A 6768-nucleotide genomic window follows, 5' to 3' on the forward strand; every position below is an offset into this window, starting at 1 on the left:
AATCCATGTGTGAGACTCCAAATAAATGAATGAATGGATGGCTAAGTGATCATGTTACTGTTAGACCTTGTGTATAAACTGACTAATACCAAAAGTATTATGAACTTAATTTCCCTGGGGTTTTGTTTTTTGCCTTTTGCATTGTGTTTGCAGTGCTAGGAATGGAACCTAGGACTTTGTACATGCTAGGAAAGCACTGCACCACTGAGCTAAACCCCTAGTCAGTCCAGTTTCAGTTTCTTATCATTAGAGTTCTTCATACAATGTTCATTTGATTGTTTGAACATTCCCAGATTTTGGTGATTTTGGAAGCTGGTCAAGGCGGGGGTTCCTTTGGGTTGGAAAGGACAGACTGGTTTATTTCCAAACCACATTTCAGCCTTCAGGATCCTACTTTCAAATTGCAAAGCTAAATTCACATGTGTTATGATGAAACTTATTTAATTACTGACTCAAGAAAGCAGGAAAAAATGGGCGTGTTATACTAGAGAACAAGACTTTTTATAAGCAAGCACTTCTAAAAGCAGAAGGAAAGCCAGAGCAATGGAAAGTTACTTTGTACTTCTGCTGCACAGACAGCCCTTTCAGAAATGGGCTCTGTGGCGATGCAGGGCCTCAGCTGCAACAAGGGCGCAGTGTGCAGGCTCATGAAAGGGACATATGTGTGCGTGTGGAGGAAACCCCCATGTATCCTCGCTGTGGTCCGTGCAGGGTCATGTGGGCAGCAGTTAAAGGGAACCACAGGCCAGTTTTTGCTGCTCTCCATCGGTAAAAGTGGCCTGAACATTTAGTAGAGTAGGTTCCACGTTTTTCCCCTCTGCCCCCCTTCCCGTTTTATTAAGTGATCTCCTTTCACACTGAATATAGATGGATCACCTTAAATCTACACCAGTCTATCGGTTCTTAAAAGTGAGAGTAATGTCACTCACTTTTGAACTTAGACTAAAATGTAAATGAATATGGTGGTACCTTGGTTCACAAACTTAATCTGTTCCACGATTCTGGTTGTGAAGCTGAATTGGTCAGGAGCTGAATCAAATTTCCCATAAGGTTCACTGTAAATAAGGTTAGTCCATTCTGAACCACAAAAATATGAAACAAAGTACAGTATAGTACAGTACAGTATGAAGAGAGAGAACACTAAACTTACTGGTGGTGAATTCTAGTGTGGAGGACAAGCAGGTGGGCGAGGAGGGGATACTGTTTGGAGGGAGAGTCCCCCTCCGTAAGGACATCAGGGAGATCTCCTTCAGGTGTTTCCTCTCTTCATCTTTTAGCTGCAGGGTCAATTTTGATGAAAAATCTGTCTAATGTCACTTGTTTTTTCCTGCACTGCATAACCATCCAGAACTGAGAGACCATATCATCATTCATCTGATTCACCACTCTGTTCATTACAGTTATGTTGGGCTGGTGCTTCTCAAAGAAATCCTGGCACTCATTCCATTTTTCCGTAATGGATTTTATCACATCACTGCTAACCTCCTCCCTGTCTTTCTCTTTCTCAGTGGAATGCTCCGAAACAAGTGTTTTCTGCTGCCCACTCTAGAGTTCAGCAAGTTCTTCCATCATCAGCTCCTACTTATGGTCTTCAACAAGCTCCTTTATGTCTGCACCATCGACATCCAGACCCATACTCTTGCCCATGGACACAATCTCCTCCACTATCTGTGCATCAGGCCCTTCAAAGTCATGTTAAGTGACACATTCTGGTCAGAGTTTCCTCCAGGATGAGTTTAAAGTCAGTTATGTGACATCTTCCCAGGCTATGTCAGTGAAGCTGATGCAGTAGAGGACATGAAAGTGTTTTTTCCAGAACTCTTTCAGAGTTAGGGTTAGTGTACAGCTTCTTGAAGTTGCAGATTACTTGCTGGTCCATGGGCTGCAGAAGAGGTGTCTTGTTGAAGGGTAGGAATTTGACCTCCGTGATGTTCATACTCAGCATCCATATCATCCATCAAAGCTGGAGGGTTGCCAGGATACTGTCCATCAGAAGAAGGCACCTTTCAGGTAGTTGGCTGTCAGAAAAGTATTTCTTAATGGTGGGTGCGAGCACCTCATGCAGTCATTCCATGAACAATTGCTTGTGACCCAAGCTTTTGAATTTGCCCTCCACATGACAGGCAGTCTGGCCTAGTTCACATTCTGTTCCTTAAATACATGAGGGGTCTGGGAATGGTATACCAGAAGTGGCTTAATCTTCACATCGGCGCTTGCGTGTGCACTCAGCAAAAGGGTCGATCTGTCTTTCATGGGCTTGTGCCTCAGCAGTGCCTTGTCTTCCTGCATGATATAGGATCTGTCTGGCATCTTCTTCCAGAAGAGCCCTGTTTCATCACAGTTGAACATTGGTTGAGCAATGTGTCCTTCTGTCTTCATGAATTCCGAGAATTCTTTCTTGCAGTCTTCTGCAGTAGCCTTGTCAGAACTGGAAGCCTCACAGTGTCTTATCGCACTGTGGATGCCACTTCTCTTGTGGAATTTATCAAATCACCCTCCACTGGCTTTAAATTCAGCACCTGTTGCACTTGTAGAGGGATATTTCCTGGCTTTTTCACAGGTCATAGCTTCACTAACACTATCACCTGACAGCTGTTTGCCATTCAACCACACTAACAAAAATTTTTCCAGCCCTTGTGTCCTCTGCGTGGTTAACATTGCTTCTCTGATGGTATCTATACTCTTCAAAATAGTCAAGATTGTTGACTTCACCATCTTTTACTCCATGGCCAGATCAGTTGCACAAATACCACACTGATGCTTTTCTACAATTTCCTTCTTCAGGCCAAAGGTTATTTTCTTCCAAAAATTTTTCTTGCCATTCTTGCTCTGCACTTTCTTTATCATTCATTATCACTTTGCACATTCTGGTTACCTTTATTACCACCCCACATGTTCTTATCATCTTCATTACTGTTCTGCCCTTTCTTTTTACTATCACTCTTGCTTTGAACTTTCTCTGGAGCCCTGCTGGATTGAACAATACTGTGGGATGTTTTTCCATTTTCAGATATCCTCTTCAATCTCTTTTTTCAGAGTGCTGTAGTTTTCAAAATAGAGGTCTTTGATTTGTTTTGTTAGGTTGATTCCAAGGTATTACATTTTTTTTTACATGCAATTGTGAAAGGAGATATTTCTCCAGTTCCTTTCTCAGTGAGTGTATACAGGAAGGCTACTGATTTTTCTGTGTTATATGTTTGTTTTTGTGTGTTTGTGTTGTGTGCTTTGTATGCAGCTACTCTACTGAATTGGTTATTGAGTCTAGAAGACTTTTGGTGGCATTCTTGATGTCTTCTATATAGAGTATCATGTCATCTGCAAATAATGACAATTTGACTTCTTCATTTCCTATCTTTATTCCTTTTATTTCTTTCTCTTGCCTAATTGTGGTGACTAATGCTTTCAGAACTATATTGAACAAGAGTGGTGATAGTGGACATCCTTGTCTTGTTCCTGATTTTAGTGTGAAGGATTTCAGTTTTTGACCATTTAGTATGATATTGGCTCTTAATTTTTCATACACGATTTTTATCAGGTTGGGATGAAGACCATGTATTCCAATTTTCTGTAGGTTTTTTTTTTTTTTATCATGAATGGGTGTTAGATTTTGCCAAATGCTTTTTCTGCATCTATTGAGATGATCATATGGTTTTTGTCCTTGGCTCTATTGATATAGTGTATTACATTGATTGATTTGTGTATGTTGAACCATCCCTGCATCCCTGGGATGAATCCCGCTTGGTCAGGCTGTATGGTCTTCTTGATGATCTTCTGCATTCAGTTTGACAGTGTCTTATCGAGGATTTTTGTGTCTGTTCATTCGCGACTTTGGCCTATAGTTCTCTTTTTCAGTTGGGTCTTTCTCTGCTTTGGGGATCAAGGTGGTACTTGCTTCCAGGAATGAATTTTGGAGTTTTGCTTCCCTTTCAATTTCACTGAAGAGTTTAAACAATAGTTGCAATAATTCTTCTCTAAATGTCTTGTAGAATTTAGCGGTGAAGCCATCAGGATCCAGGCTTTTCTTCATTGGTAAGTTTTTATTTAGTTTCAACTTCATTGATTGATATTGGGTTGTTTAGCATTTTTACGTCTTCTTTGTTCAACTTTGGTAATTCATATGTATCTAGAAATCTGTCCATTTCTTCTGTGTTTTCCATCTTATTGGCATAGAGGTTCTCAGAGTAGGTATTGATGATCCTCTGGATTTCTGCTGGGTCCATTGTAATTTCACCCTTTTCATTCCTATTTTCATGGATTTGGGCCTTTTCTTTATTTTTTTTTTATAATGTGGGGCTGTGGGGAAAGAGGAACCCTGCTCCACTGCAGGTGGGAGTGTGGACTGGTGCAACCACTGTGGAAATCAGTATGCAGATACCTCAAAGAGCTAGAACTGGAAGTCCCATTTGACCCAGTTATTTCCCAGCGGGGTATCTTCCCCAAAGAATTAAAAGGATCATACCACAGTGATATATGTGCACCCATGTTCATAGCAGCACAATTTGTAATAGCTAAAACTTGGAAACACCCCAAATGCCCATCACCTGGAGACTGGATAAAGAAAATGTGTTTTTTTAATAAAATGGAGTACTACTCAGCCATAAAGAATGAGAAACTGAGACATGTATAGCTAAATGGATGCATATTGAGGCCATACTCTTAAGTGAAATAAATAGGACACACATGTGTAAATACTAAATAGTTTCTCTAGTGTGAGAAATTGAAAGTGTAAATAAGGATGAAAATGATTAAAATGAATAAATGATAATTAGAAATAAGAAAAGGTCCAAGGGTTTGGGGATGGTGGGAGGGGAAGGGGAAAGGGATGAAGGGAAAGGAAAAATTATGAGAAAAAAAATGGCATCAAACTCTGTGTAAATAGGGAAGGGTGGAGGGGGTGAAGGGTGCACAGGTAATGGGAGAAAAAATAAGAACTAAGATACATCATGTTCTGGTACAAACACTCAATGATAAATGTAAATGTATTTTATTCCTAAAATGTACCAACAAATTATATATATATATATATATATATATATATATATATATATATATATATATATGTGTGTGTGTGTATAAAGTTGCTTAAGTCATCATGCTTCTGGGAAGCAGAGAGAAAAGGGAGAGACACCCTTCCACCCTTTCAGGTCATGCCTCAGTGACCTGCCTCTTCTGACCAGGCCTCAACTCACCACACCAAGCTACTACAGTGCTCCTAATAATCTAATCTCCTTCCACAAGCCCCGTCTCTGCACACATGAAGCTTTGGGGGGACTTCCAGATATAAACCATGAAAGAAATTGACAACTAATAATAAAATATAACAACTATACCAATACACTGTAATAAAAGTAATGTGAAAAAAAGTTATGTGAGTGTGGTCTCTCTCCCTCCAAAATGTTTTAATTCTTCACTGCAAAGTAGTATTTTTGGACTGTGGCTGACTATTGATAACTTAAACTACAAAAGCAAGGCCGGATAAAGGGGACTACTGTGATTAAAGTAAAATAAGGTCGGGCTGGGGATTTAGCTCAGGGGTTTCGCTGCCTGCTGCACAAGCGCAAGGACCCGAGTTCGATCCCCGGTACCAAAAAAAAAAGAAAAAAAAAAAAGGAAAATAAGGTCCTTAGGTTGGGCCCTAATTCAATCTGACTTAGAAAAAGAAGAGATTAAGAGAAATATACCAGGGATACCCTGGACAGAGAGGTAACCATCTGAAAAGTCAGCAAGAGGGAAGCCATCTATAAGCCAAGGAGAAAAGCCTCGCCTCACAAGAAACCAAATGTGCTGACGCCTTGATCTTGGATTTCCAGCCTCTAGAACTGTGAGAAAGTTAATTTCTGTTTAAGCCTCCCAGTCAGTGGTAGTTTGTAATGATACCTCTCACAAACTAATATAGAGGGACTAGGGAAACTACCTGTAGGAAGGGCAGGCCAGCCTACCAGGACTGGAGGACAGGCCATTTGAGGGCAAAGGATTAGCATGTGTGAAGGTGAGAGAGGTTATGAGATCTTCTAGTGGCTTGAGCGATTTCAAATATGGCAAGGGCAGGATGGGCCAATGAGGAAAGCAAGAAGAGGTATCGTGGACATTTATCATTTTGATATGCCCAACATCTGAACACACTTTCCATTTCAGGAGACTCTCTAAATAGGTGAGAGGAAGTTTAAAGGGAACAGATACTCCCTCTTTGAGCTCCCTAGTTTATAGAACATGGAATATTGACCTAAACACAACCAGCTTATCCTCATTTGTAGAACTTTGACTTGAGAGGAAAGGAGACAGAGGGAAGTGTATTAGTTAGCTTCCTATCACAGAGACACAATACTTGACACCCACAATTTAAAGGAGGAAAGGTTTAATTTGGCTCATGGTTTCACCAGATTCAGTCCATGGTTGGATGGCTCCAAGGCAGGAATGTCATGCTGGAAGGGTGTGGCAGAGCAAAGTTTCTTAGTTCATGGTAGAGCAGGGTAACATCACTAGAGAGGAAGTAACAAGAAGCCATATATAGTACCTGAAGTCACACCTTCATGACCCACTTGGATGCACCAGAAGTATGCTTTACTAATCCCCTAGTTAGTTTCCAAGACAATCAGGTTGACACAATTAAGCTCAAACATCAATCCTACCCCTTGTCAACTTGACACCCAAACACATCTCCTTAAACCATATTTAATCTCCAAATAAACACAATTATAAATTAATAATTCTACTTAATATGTTACAACTTCAAGCAACTAAGAACAAAATAATCCCTTCCCCTAGCTA

The 6768-nt window shown here is 40.4% G+C and overlaps 1 long non-coding RNA gene across 1 annotated transcript in view; it reads left to right on the plus strand.

Annotated features, from left to right (window-relative positions):
• The window catches only part of LOC147821728 (uncharacterized), a 27981-nt gene extending 22473 nt beyond the window's left edge, over positions 1-5508 (plus strand). The window contains exons 3-4 of the long non-coding RNA XR_015446604.1: positions 3987-4029; positions 5145-5508. This is a non-coding gene — a long non-coding RNA (uncharacterized LOC147821728). The remainder of the gene's footprint in view (positions 1-3986; positions 4030-5144) is intronic.
• The last annotated feature ends 1260 nt before the right edge of the window (positions 5509-6768 follow it).

Source organism: Heterocephalus glaber, unplaced genomic scaffold (assembly GCF_053883595.1).
Source record: "Heterocephalus glaber isolate CG9 unplaced genomic scaffold, H.glaber_assembly_v1.0 deba00001719, whole genome shotgun sequence".
In the NCBI taxonomy this organism is placed as follows: domain Eukaryota; kingdom Metazoa; phylum Chordata; class Mammalia; order Rodentia; family Bathyergidae; genus Heterocephalus; species Heterocephalus glaber.